Source organism: Schistocerca cancellata, chromosome 4 (assembly GCF_023864275.1).
Source record: "Schistocerca cancellata isolate TAMUIC-IGC-003103 chromosome 4, iqSchCanc2.1, whole genome shotgun sequence".
NCBI classification, from domain to species: Eukaryota; Metazoa; Arthropoda; class Insecta; order Orthoptera; family Acrididae; genus Schistocerca; species Schistocerca cancellata.
Genome location: NC_064629.1, coordinates 551355921 through 551369777, shown reverse-complemented (window position 1 = coordinate 551369777; position 13857 = coordinate 551355921). Strand labels below are relative to the sequence as shown.

General features: G+C 38.0%; 1 protein-coding gene across 1 annotated transcript in view; it reads right to left on the bottom strand.

Annotated features, from left to right (window-relative positions):
- Positions 1-257: 257 nt before the first annotated feature.
- LOC126183282 (DNA fragmentation factor subunit alpha-like) overlaps positions 258-13857 on the bottom strand; it is a 92210-nt gene continuing 78610 nt past the window's right edge. The window contains exon 6 of the mRNA XM_049925113.1: positions 258-6584. The gene's annotated coding sequence lies outside the window, so the exon portion shown is untranslated. The remainder of the gene's footprint in view (positions 6585-13857) is intronic.

The following is a 13857-nucleotide window of genomic DNA, read 5'->3' as shown; positions in this document are numbered from 1 at the left end:
CTTTTCTTTCACAATTTAAACATGAAGTAAACAAAGTAAATAATAGATGTTTTTCCTCTAACATGAAATTAATGTATGTTGAAAAGTGTAGGTGATGAAAACAACTGGTTTCCTACAAAATGTATGTAAGCAAATCCATGGCAGTAAACAATAAATTCATCTCTGTGATTATACGTGCACACTTGCAATTTTGAAATATATGTTCATCTCTCATGGAACTATCAGGAAGGAAACAAATACATTAATCAGTGACAACATTTTAATGTACAAAACAAACAGTATTTAATCAGAGGTATTATAAAGTTTACATCCAATAGCTCTAGTATAGGTGCTCCTGACATTAGCCACTCTTACAATTTAGAGGTTACAGTAACATGATACACTCTGAAAGAATGTTTCTACTGCACTCAATATTAGAACATTACAATGTTCTTTCCAATAATGAAGGTGATACAAATATTACATGTTTTTCACTGTACATATATTAATACAATCAATTTTTAAAATTGCAACTTATGACATGCTGCATGCACAACAAAGAGTATATTTCAAATATGTTTTAGAGATAATGTAGCTTACAACAATTATGTATGAAATAGATTCCAAATAAACAATCACAAAATGTGTGTTTATAGGAGTGACCCAAAATTGAATTTTTTTGTGTGTGAATAAATAAATACATACATACATACATACAACATACATACATACAAACTTATGGTTCTCCTTGAGAGGCGGAGGTTTTGATAAACTGCTATGACGGTTTTTGCCAGATTATGGAGTATGTTGTTGTTCTGAATTCAAGAAACATGTCAGACATTACTTTGATATTGACATCATAATGCAATGATATCCCGCTGAACAGGTAAGTTTTCTTTCAAAAATAAAGTCATACACTGAAACCTTGAAAATTGTTCTTCCCACATAAAACTGACATAGTGCCACCGTAGCTTTAAGTTTAACCTGCATAACAAGCTCTCCAGTGTATTCTATGGCAATACTTATGACAAACCAAGAAACACAATTTCACTGCTCGTATCAAAATTTTGTCACAGAATAAAATTATTGATCATTGTTTGCTCCAGTTATACTCAGCAAATATTCTTCCAAACCGCTGTTTATCTTCTGCCGTCATAACATTGTACTATAAAAGTTTAATAGTTATGATTTTGCAATGTTTTAAGTATACTGCCTTTACAAGATGAAAATGCAAACAGAAAGCTGATCCATTTCCCTATGTGAACACGAATAGTTTGTCCAGCTTGCAAAAAATATTATTGATTTTCAAATAACTCCCAATTAGTTTTCCTCTGAGACTCTCTCTGCACCTAAGCTCCCACCACACTTTTAATTTCTGTATTCATACATGCTCGGAAATAATTGTTTCTTATGTTGAACAAATACATTTTCTGTGTGTTTTGGTATACAATACTTGAATGAATTTTAGATACGGACACAAAATATTTTTAAGAAAGCCATCTTTCACACACTACAATTCCAGTGAGAAGTAGCATACAGTAAAATGTTACATGACAGCATTACCTTTCATATAACACCCAAGCAATAGGTATTGTATTTAATTCTTTACATATTTACACTAATTGCTCAACAGTATTTAACATTAGTACTGTTAATCATTTAGTAAGTTTCACTTAGAACCAGGAAAAATGCATAAATGTAAGAAAGATGAATAAAATGTAACACTGAGAACATATCAAGTTTGAAAAAGGTGAGGGAGTAGTGGCTTGATGTAAGAAACAAAGAAACTGTCTCATTGCAGACAGCTAGTATCTTTCAAAAGAAGACATGGAAAAACATTTCTTATAGTGAGGTTTTCTTTTAGTTTCAACAAAAAAGTCTAACACATTTACCTTTTTGCCTTGGACTTCAGTTTCTTTACAGAACCAAATGTATAAAATCATGAGTCAGAAATAATAGTCAACTATAATAGTCAAGAGCCAGTGGAATAACATGAAAGCTGTATACATAAACAGAGCATAACAGTTATTTCACATGATCTTTGCATATTTTCTGAAATGCCTCCTAATAAGATTATGTCTACACAATGACACTTACCAGAGTTTGATTACAAACTTCTATATCACCTCATGCACCCCTTCATAAACTCAAGTATATTCACCAATGAGCAATATACATGGTGCACTCCCAAATTGTCTCCACTGCACTGTGCAATATACTGATTCTCCAAAGTGGTACAGGATGGATTCCACTTATGGTTAAAGACTGCTGGTGAAACTGAATCAATACTGAAGTCATTACATTCAACATTTTGGTGATTTGTATGTCCTACCACTGATAGCAAGTTTCTAGACGACAATGTTCCATTTCACTGAGCTAAGAATACTTATTAACTAACCTTTTATGGGAAGTAAAATATACACAAAGTGAACTGAAGTGCCAAAAAATTCTTTTGTTTATTTCTATCCATAAAATGCTAAGAATGTCCTGTGTAAATTCTTAAGGTGTTGCCCTAAAGATCTTACTTTCTTTCAGAATTGTTCACAGTTTAGAATCTAACTACAAATGATTGAAATTATCTGATAACAGCCAAGAGGTAATGACGGTACTTCACTTACATCGTTTTTCATATGATCCCATGATAATTACTGCACATGAAAGCGTACCTTTCCTTTGGATAGGCCACCTTCTTTGAGCCAAATAATATTTGGATGTTTAAAAATTTGTTTATATTTCAAGCACAATTACTTGACAAGAGCAGGCAGCATACAGACCATAGTAGAGTTCACAACTTTTAGGACTGTTTTCCCACATACTTACACAGTCCCCCATGGTCAATCATTGTTAAAGAATGCATCTTCTCATGATATTCCTCATTGTAATGAAACAAATAGTATGACTTCTGGATGACTTGCCCACGTATTTTCTATTTCTACCATTTCAGTCATTTTTAAAGCTTTTTTATGATTAAAACAGTGAATGAGAGGACAGTCCACTAGCGATCTTTGGGACAAAGTGCTGAGTGGCAGACAGGCATGCCAAGAGGAGAAAGAGGAGGAGGAGAAGGAATGATCAGTAATGCTTCCAAACTTCTTTTTAGGATTGGTAAGGATGCCTGTACACATTCACAAGTGCATAGGGTGAGGAGAGGGACGGGAACAGAGAAATTTCAATTGCTGTGCAGGTGACAAGAAAAGTGCTTGGAGGGTAGGTAACTTTCCTGCTCTTTTATTACTTTCTTCCTTTTCTATTTCTGTCATACTGTACACTCTTTTGCCTCCAAACTTTTCTGAAGTTTCCTTGTTACTGTTATTTTTGCCTTTCACCAATATTTTTATCTATCTTGTCTTTTTTATGACACTTTCTTTTCTACTTGAATACTGTTTCATGACCCTTCTGGATGACCATCAACCACTCAACACTTCATATTGATAGTGAATGATCTGGTACCCAATTACTATTCAAAATTGTTCAATTTCATCAGGAAATTCACCATGCATATTTCTTACAAGAAAAATAAAACTTAAATAACCTGTTTTCAGTGAAGTTTCTGGCAATGTGGTATAAATGCAGCTAATTTATCATTAAAATTTTATTTGGCCATGTATCTTCTCAGAAAATATATTTCACCAACACTCACGGACCTTCTGCAATTACAAAAAATATGCTGTCACAAATTTCATTGCAGGAGATACAACAATGATGAGAAAGAGGAAGAGTTGGAGGAGGAGGACATACACAACAAATAATAAAATAGAAGGTGTATATTAATGTGGGTGGTGGTGGTGGTGGTGGTGGTGGTGGTGGTGGTGGTGGTGGTAGTGGTGGCAAAAAGAGGGGAAAGAAGGGGGTGAGATTTACCAAACTACAAGTGTTTTAAGTTTTGCATAAACCACAGGCAAGTTACTCCGGGGTTGTGATTTAAATTAATGGAGAGCCATTAGACAAACTGTGGATGCAACCATATGCATGCTTCCATGTTATAACTCAGTCACTTTTAGAATGCTGCTACGATAAAGTATAAATAACTAAGTTTTGATGAAAAACAGTACAAACCAAATTATTACCACTTACAGCACAGGTATAGAGGTACCCTTTATTACAGCACCTAACTACATATTTCTAATGTGCATCTGTAACTAAGTTAGTCACATCACATCAACAGCATTTTTATCAATATTAACTTCAGGGCAGTCAGTAACAGAAATATTTAATCTACCGATTATCCATTTCCTTTCAGTTCTCTGAGCAACTATTTTTCCACTTTATTTTGCCAAATAGCAGTGCAGTCATTATACATAGCTCCATATTCTTCAAGCTATTTCCATAATTGTTAGCATGAAGCTAAATGTGTATACATATCTATATGTTCCAGTATAAACCAATTTTCATATATCATTTTTATCTTATTTCTAATCTAGTTTTCTGCTTATGGTTTAACATCTAATATACTATTTGTATCACTGTTTTAGAAGGCATTTAGAGCAATTCACAGTACTTCCAGAAAAAACCATCAATGTTTTTGGAAAAAAGAAAAATTGCTGTCACCCCTCGAATTATATACTTTATGCTTTTGGCCAGAAAACTAAATATTCCAAGGATAAAGGAAAATACGTTTAGATACTATTTTTGAATGCCACTTTTAGTACTTTCACACAAAGAGGCATCCAGTTAAGAGCAATGTTACCCCATCTTATAAAGTGCATTTAAGTTTACAAAATAAATAATCTGAAGTTGAAAAGTGAATTTAAGTTTGGCAGTGGTAATGAGATGTAACTTATATATGCCTTACTTATTATGCACGGCATATTTCATTTTCAAAAAGATGCACGATTAATAAATTGCACAAAGGAGCCATGGAGAAGGAGAAAGATACCTCTTATCCTAGCAGCTTTAGTACACACATTTCATTAAATTCAGAAAAAGGTATGGATCTCACAAAATAGCTACTCTTCCAAACCATTCATAATTTCTTTTCCCTACTCCAGGCACCATAAAGTATTTTCAAATGTATTGTCCCCTTCTAACTACTGTTTCAATGATTCATTCAGAACAAGTAAATTGGATCCAGCCAAGATGAATCATTTCACAACATTGTGCTTAACAGTATTCTAAAATATACATCTCTACATCATTTTCTCCATAACTACAATTCCTGTAACTATCCTTATCATAAAACTGCATATCACTCCATTCATTCATAGTGATGCAACTACTACAGGTCTTATGAACAATGATGTTATGAAATACTTTTCAAAGGCCAAAATTACGTTCACATTTGTATAAAAGTAGATCCGTAAGTTTATTGAGATTTGAGCAATGAACTGTTTACTATCCTCAATGTCAGTCAGTCTTGCAGTATTTGAATTTGTTTATAACTCCAGTTCTGTGAGCGTAAGTGTTCAAATCAACAATAGTATTTTACACACTGTGGTATATGAGAAATGAGCTTCAATTAGTTAATAATTTTATACAATGAGTGATTAAAGTAAAATAGAAACCTAAATTACTTTATAGATCATGTGTTAAGTTTAAATTTAATTGAGCTGTCTGAATAGGTAGAAGCTAATAGTTCAGTTCACAGCTTTTAAAGTCAATGTATTTTCTCTAGTTGCCTTAGTTATGAACGAATTACTTTTAAAAATGAGCCTTTTTCAGTCTTTCTTCATTTCAGTTAAAACTATGATTGTAAATTTGTTACCATAAGCCTTTTGTATCCGCATAATAAATGTTTGTGATAAAAATCTCTAGTCATTTACTGAATGATCTGTACAATATCTGTCGCAGCACATGTAACACCTGGCCATTCAGGAAAATTTTCTATGCTGTCAACAGAAATTAATATTGCAGACTTTGGTAATCTTTTGGTTTTCTTCCTTTTCACTATTTTATTACATCAAATACAGACCCAAAGATATACATATCATCATTATCTGTTGCCTACTCAAAAAATCATTAACAGCAACTCCTTACCAATAAAAATACTTTCCACCAGAGCAATATCATGTCACAAATTTTATGCTAATTTTCATTCTGCAGTTATCTGCCCATATTAAAACTCCCAACCATCAAAGAACTTTCCTTAATGCTTGTATTAAAGATTAAAAATTCAGATTCAGATTGTAAAATCCTAACAATATAATTGCATACAATGCATTTTACCTGAGCATTCACTACTACTGATGATATTAACAATGAACAAAGACACAGAGCCTATCCAGCTAGTGGGGAAATCCTGTCAATATCAAATATTGTGCAAATCCATGAACTTTGTATCTGTTACAGGTTTCTGGCAGTGTGCGGTCAGGTTGTGTTTGTAATTTTTTTTCCTATTGTTGCACAGTTATACAACAAATCTCAATACTACTCTGGACATACTGCACAGCAATCCTAAATTTGCAGATAAATTACAATTATTAATTTAAACTAATAGTCTTATGTTAGACATGCACATACCATTACGTCTATAACTTAATTTGGAAAACAAGAAATATCTTAATTTTAATTCAAGACACTGATATGTTAGAGAACAATAAAGCAGACAATAACTTTATAGCTACTGCTGTGGGAGTGGCTGATAAATATTCCATGCAGGGTACAACAATCTGAAAGAAGAGACAAATTTCACATTAGCTTACAAGTCATTTGCAGGAGCTTCAAATCAATTAAAAGATTCACACAACACACAGGATAATTTTTGGTTTTGTTAATACATAAAAATAAAAAGTTAAAATTATTGAATATGTTAGATAAATAATAATCTGTCAACATCAACTCCCCCCCCCCCCCTCTCTCTCTCTCTCTCTCTCTCTCTCTCTCTCTCTCTCTCTCTCTCACACACACACACACACACACACACACACACACACACACACACACACAAGGGAGGGAGGAAAGGGGGAAGTATGGAGGCAGGGACGAGAGGGAGGGTACAGAGGGAAGGAGGGAGGGAGAAATGGGGAGGTACAAAGGGAGGAAGAGACAGATTGGGGAAGGAGAGAGACGAATACAAGTAATTTGAAATGGGGTGTCTTGAGTGAAGACTGTTGTGTGAGGCTCTACTATTATTCTTCACACACAGGCAAAGTTCACATTCTGGAGTGGGCAGTCTGGCAATGCGGTCTATCCCTGCGGTTGAACCGCATCAACATTTGACATACAGATCCCACAATATCTGGCAATTTAGCTGCACATCTGCCTACCCCCAGGGTGGTTATAATATGCCAAGTTATACCTGTGCATTGGGTTTCTGTTTAGTTTTGTGCAGCATTTAAGACGTGTGTGTGCAGTGAGTGCGAGCAGAGTTCGTGCCACTAGCTGGCTGGCAGTTGGCGAGTGGTCTGGTGACATTGGCCAGCAGCTGAGGCAGCATGGCTCTACGTAGGTTTTTCGTGGGCTGGTCATGACAACAAAACTTTCAAGTTGAATTGTACTTATTTGTTCACGTGCAACACAAATATTGCTGAGCACAGGGAAGCACAAGGTGTCAAATGAAAGAGAATTTGATTACAAATGCAATGATATAAGGATATGATCTGGAAATGACATATGTGGTGATACAGACACAAAGATTTGAATACAACTAGTGCACTAAATAATTCGTAACTCTTAAAATGTTAATTACACCAGAGAGATGAAGCATTCAATTTGTAGGTCTCAGTAAGACACGTCAACAGAACTACTTACATGATCATTAACTTTAAAAATTAAGCTGTGAGAGACATTTTAATTGGAAAATTATTTGAAATCAGCATATTTTTTGAATGAAGACAGATATTGATAGCATGGCAGTATATTTTGGCATCAAGAGCTATCGACCACAAACACCATGTAGATGTTAAGATCTATTACTTTATTATCCATTTTTATTGTTTTATGCTAAATTTTCATAGTTTTCCCCAAAATTTAACTTTGATTAAAGATATATGAATTCTAACAACAGCAATGGAAAGAGGAGACAAAATACTATAAAACTGATGTACCACTCATATTTGTACAATAAATAGTAAAGGTACTATGAAAATGAACAATTCTCACCACTGCAAGCAGAAATTGTAAATATTTGAATTTTGAGGGCAAACTACAGTGGCTAAAAATTATTATTAATTATGTTTACAGTGTGGAATTTTAGCGTGCAGATAATGGCGCAATATTGATCACACTTGTCTATAAAAAGTTGTATAAGAGGACTGGTGATCACATGAGCCCTTATGTGACATCAATTGGTGTGCTTTTTGTGGGTGGGGGTGCCAAGAGATGGAGAAGCATTACAGTTTTCTGGAGGGGGTGACTGAGGTCAGCATCAGAGCTCCTCAGGGTCTTTCATCAGCAGTCAGTCAGTCTTCAGTTGGTGATTCGGTATGATCAAAGTTGGGAAGAGTTGTATGAGTGGTGGTCCAGCCTCTCTAGTTAGGTGTTTGAAATATTTCCCATTCTGTGGGATGTTATATATATATCCCATTCTGTTGGAATGCATTTGATTTCCTTCATCATCATTTTCTCAACTGCTGAAAACAAAGAAATAGTCTTCTTGCACACTTTTATTAACTTTCCATGAATTTATGTTAGCAATCAACTGTGAGAAACAAAGAATTGAACAAGTTTCTCATATGCATTAAAGGACACCATGACTGTAATGTGTATTACCAATGAATGATTTAGTGATGGTATAGTATATTTCAGATATCCATTTCAATAAATCTCTCAAAACTAATTTAAAAAGTAACAAACAAAATTATTCCACAGAGCCAATGAGAAGATAAATTAGTGTCCAGAATCTCACTGACAATGAGGTCATTATAGATGGGGCACAAACTAAGATGAGGAAGGAAGAAGAAATTGCTTGGCCGTGTCCTTGACAAAAGAAACATATGAGCATTCACCTCCAGTTATTTACAGAAGACACAGTTAAGCTAAATAAGGATATTTGGATTGTGATTCAAAATTCAATGCAAATCCAGTGTGTTAAACACTGCACAATCTCACAATCTTGCTCAGTCTGACATTTCAACTGATGGTGATGGCAGGGTGGGGGTGGGGGTGAGGGATTGGGGGGGGGGGGGGCGGTTAGTAAAAAAAAATCAAGGCTAAGATACCAGAACAGGCACAATTAAAAGGGTGCACGTGACTGTGGCTAGGCGACTACTTAGAAATAATGGGTGTCCGAGCTATTCTGTGACACATCGAAATCCCACACCTAATATTTTGGGATGAAGTCCACACATCATACACAAATTTAAAACACAAACTACAACTCATCTCATTATCCATTAAAAACAGATAGCAAGTCCTGTGGGAGACCCAGATCTGCCCTCAGATTGTAATAGAAAACACACACAATACGAACATGTCATATCGACAGCTATATTTCACATCTGTGAAAAACTGGTGGCCCTTCGCAACACTAGGCAATATCCCACTTTATGATTTGTAAGGGCTACTTCGTGAGTTTGCTGTGGTCAGAAGAAGGTAAGTCATGGTCACACTGAAGGTTCCACCAAATGCAGCTTATTATTCCTCACTTTCAGCCACTGAGCCTCCCACCAACATCTGATCTTCTTTGCCACAAATAAGGTAACAGCCAGTAGGGCAACTGAACACCAAGCGGGAGGCAGAAAGAGAGCAGCTCTCTTTGGCAGCCGCATTGGCGAGTTCATTTCCCCAGACCCCTACGTGCCTTGGAACCCAGCTGAAATGTATTTCCTTGACCTGTCTTTACAAGAGATGAAGAACATCCTGCACTTCTGATCTGTGGGGTACATCTGATCAATGGCACAAAAGGCACCTTGGGAATCTGAGCAGGTGAGGACTTTCTTGCCATGTAGATATCTCATCTGCTCCAGAGCCCTCAGGATACCAAACAATTCCACATAATAAACTTAAAACTGCTCTGGGAGTCCTATCCTGAGGACAATGTCAAGGAAAACAACGAAACAGCCAATAAAATCCCCTTGGTTAGACCCACCTGTGTAGTAAAATCCAAGTGGTGACTTGAAATCTCATTAAATGTAAGTTTAAAAATATAATCTGCGGTACAACCCTCCAAGCATGCAGTCAATTCGAGAAGAAACTTGGGCCTCTAGTATCCAGGGGGACTCCTTACTCCACCTCTGCCTTTGGACCTCAATACCCTCCACCTGCAGGAACTCGAGGCTCTTCCTGCACTAATCCCAAATGGCCATGTTGGCCCCAGACAGTTATGAAACAAATGTTCCAGTGGCAGTTGGGCAACAGAGATGAATGCTGGTGATTTTGGAACAGAGTCCCATATGCTTGGTGTACCACGAAGAGGAGATGGCAAGTAGACATTAGAGGATCACCAGCCACAGCACATAGGCTAGCAACTGATCTTGTGCGATAAGCTCCTGTTGACAGCGTAACACCCTTGTAGTGAACAGTGTCCACCATTCTGAGGTACAAATGTCTTGCAGATCCATAAATCTGGCATTCATATTCAAGTCAGGGCCACAAGAATACTTTAAAGAGTTGGAGCAGATGTGCCCTATCGGCTCCCAAAAAACCTGTGACATGCTTTTAAAGGTGTGTTTACACCTGTGCACCTTGCAGCTCATTGCCATGCAGCTGTAACTTATCACACATGGAAAAAGATGCGACCAGTGTGAACACAGATGTCAATGGAATTGTTCACATGCACATGTTGAGGAAGATGCATGCACCTGCACGCGTGATTCTACTTTTGTGTGGGACAAGCTACAGATGCATGGTGACAAGCCGCAAGACACACAGGTGTAAATACACCTTATGGATGAAACACCTTATGGATGTTTAAAGCCTTCAGGCATCTTGAGTTTTTTAAAGTGTGGCAGCCACATTAGACTCTCATCAAAAGTGAGGCCAAAATATTTCACTATTTCCTTAAAGGTGCGAACAGTATCCTTCAGATTTAAAAAAAAGGTGAATTAAAAAGAGTGTGGCTGTGATTAAAAGCTACACAAACAGTTTTCTACAATGCGAATTTAAAACCTGTGCTGTTTGACCATTTCTCCAGCTGCCTGATCGTCAGATTCAATTGCCAAGTTGCTGTTGCAAGGCTGGAGGAGGCACAAAAGAAGAAGTAGTCATCCACACACAAAAAACATTATACTGCTAATGTAATATAGTTTATTGCAATGGTGAATGCTGCAACACTTAAATAAACTCCCTTGAGGGACACCACTCTCCTGCTTAAAATCGTCAGACAGGTGATTCCCAACCTCATATCTCATATACCTGCCAGAAAGGGAGGATTGTACGAACCCCACTGAAAGGGCCGCAACAAAATACTGTGCCTCCGTTTACTATTACAGGCCTTTTCCAAATCAAAGAAGACACCAATAAAGTGTTGCTTACAGAGGAAAGCTTGTTGAATTGCTGCTTCCAGCAGGTTCAGGTTATTGACTGTGGTGTGCTACCTCCTGAACCCACAATTGGAGCGACTTCATAGCGTCCTGGTTTCGAGAACCAATACTAGGCACTGGTTGACCATACACTCCAATGGCTTTCCTATGCATCTTATGACACTAACGTTATGATAACTACAGGGGTTTAGTCTGATCCTTCCCTGGATTTAAAATCGGGATTAAAATAGATTCTTTCCACAAGCTAGGAAAGTCTCCAGTCATTCAAATTTCATTAAACAGAGGATGGAGAAGCTCCTTTGACCCATGTCCAACAGTTCCAAAATGCTGTACATTATTATGACTGGGCAGAGTATCATGAGCTACTGACGTGGAAACCAACTTCCACAGAGAGAAAGGGTGGTTGTATTCCTCAATGTTGGTGGAATGGAAAACAAAACCAAACCTCTACTGTGTCTCCTGATAATGACAGAATGCTGGATCATTGCTAAAACTGACTGTAATGCTCTCATAAATCTGAGCCATTATTGGAGCAATGCCTTTTGGTGATGTTAGGAGACACCCCTGCTCTCATACAGTTGCTATTGGCTGTCATTAGTTCTGCCTTGAGATCATCTTGATGGCTCCCCATACCTTACTTGCAAATGTGAACCTACTGATGGAGTTCAGGAACTCTTGCCAAGTCTTCTACTTACTCCCTCAAATTATTCTCCTCATCTTTGCCTTTGGCATTTGAAAGGTTGCAAGATTCGCATCTGTAAGGCACTGATTGAATCTTTGCATAGCCACCCTCCTGTCCCCGATTGCAAAACAACAATCATCATTCCACCAAGAGACAGGCTGCCTCTTAGGTGTTCCCCTGAATTTCGGGATAGCTGCATCAGTGGCACCACAGATCACGCCTGTAATGTGATCCGCCCAGTCCTGGACATCTTCACACTGCTCAGAAACAGCAAACTGCCTGTTACCAGTCAGCCTTTCTGAAGAGCCGTCTTGGTGACACCCTTTCAGGATCTGCTACATCCGACAGATGTATCTTGACTGGGTAGTGTTCGCAACAATGAAGGTCGTTGTCCACTCCAAATTGAGCAGTGTCTGCAAGAGCACGTGAACAGGAGAAGAGGTCTATAGCTGCGGATGATCCCGTAGTGCTGCTAAAATGTGTAGCCTGACCCTTGTTCATCAACAGATATCTGTAATTTGTGTCAGATCCTCAAGTATCTGACCCCAGGGGAAAAGTGAGGTTCTCACTGTCAATGGGCGCATGGGGAAGTAGGTACACAGAGCACACCATGACAGCAACATAGACCAAAATCCAAACAGCGACCACTTGTAGCATAGTGGTTAAAGGCACATGTGAAGAGTGCAAAACGTCCATGACGAACACTGCTACCCCACCTTTTGCCTTGTCACCAGTAACACTGTCTTTTCTGTAGACGTGATAGCCTCCAAGTACAGGTGCAGTCAGTCAGTTTAAAAAGAGTCTCTTGAAGACAGAGGCAGAAAGATCCATCCTATATGATGATGATCAATTCCACCAGATGGGTACTGTATCCATTCATATTCCACTGGAGTATGGGAGCTATTTCAGCAGTGTGGTTTTGACTTATCACTATCCTTCACCCAGGTTGGCAAAGCAGTTGTTGAGTGAGGGGTAGTGCAGGGGCTGCCTGGATATTGTGAGGAGGCACCTAAACCCATGATGCCCTCATCAGTGAGACATGGCACAAAGACATCTGATGTGCCCCAGCACAGCTTTTGATCCGAATGTCGTGACACTTCGATGATGATGGGGGAAGAGGGCACTGAGAGGCACTCTGCTTTTCGGGTGCGTTGTCAATGCTCGCTGTGAAAATGTTGCTGGTACTTTCTGTCATAGCTGCCTGGATCGCTACGTCTTTGCTTACTTTCCTCTGTCACATACAGGTGAAAGTATAGGTGCTGGTAGTGGATTATGGTGCACTGGACACTGTCTGTGTGGAAGTGTCGAACTTGGGAACAGGTTTCTCCACCATGGAAGCATATGAAATGGCAAATAAAGACGGTTTTGTCGCACTATATTCTTTTTTGGCTTCTGCTATAGTATCTGCTTGGTCACTTTTATTTCCTTAATTTTGTGTCCCTCAGCAAAAACAAGACAGTCTCGGCTCCAGACTGGGTGGCTCCCAGAGCAGTTGATGCAGACTGCTGTACACATACAACTGTCATGTTTGGCCAAATCTCTGGCATTTGTAGGACAGTGTAGGGTTAGGTATACAAGGTCCAACCCTAAGATGAAGGAACCTTGCCATAATATGTTCAAGCAACATTGTAGAATTGAAGGTCACAATTTCTCCATCATTCCTTCGCATCCTTTGCTCCACATTCCTGTGATGTCCATTCTTGTTTAAGTTCTGTGATGTCAATGTCCATATATCATGGTATGTGACTATCCCCTTGCTAAAATTAAGGGAGTTGTGCTAATCAACAATTACATCACAGTCACCCACTTTTTGTGACTTCCTAAGAAGTTCCACCTACT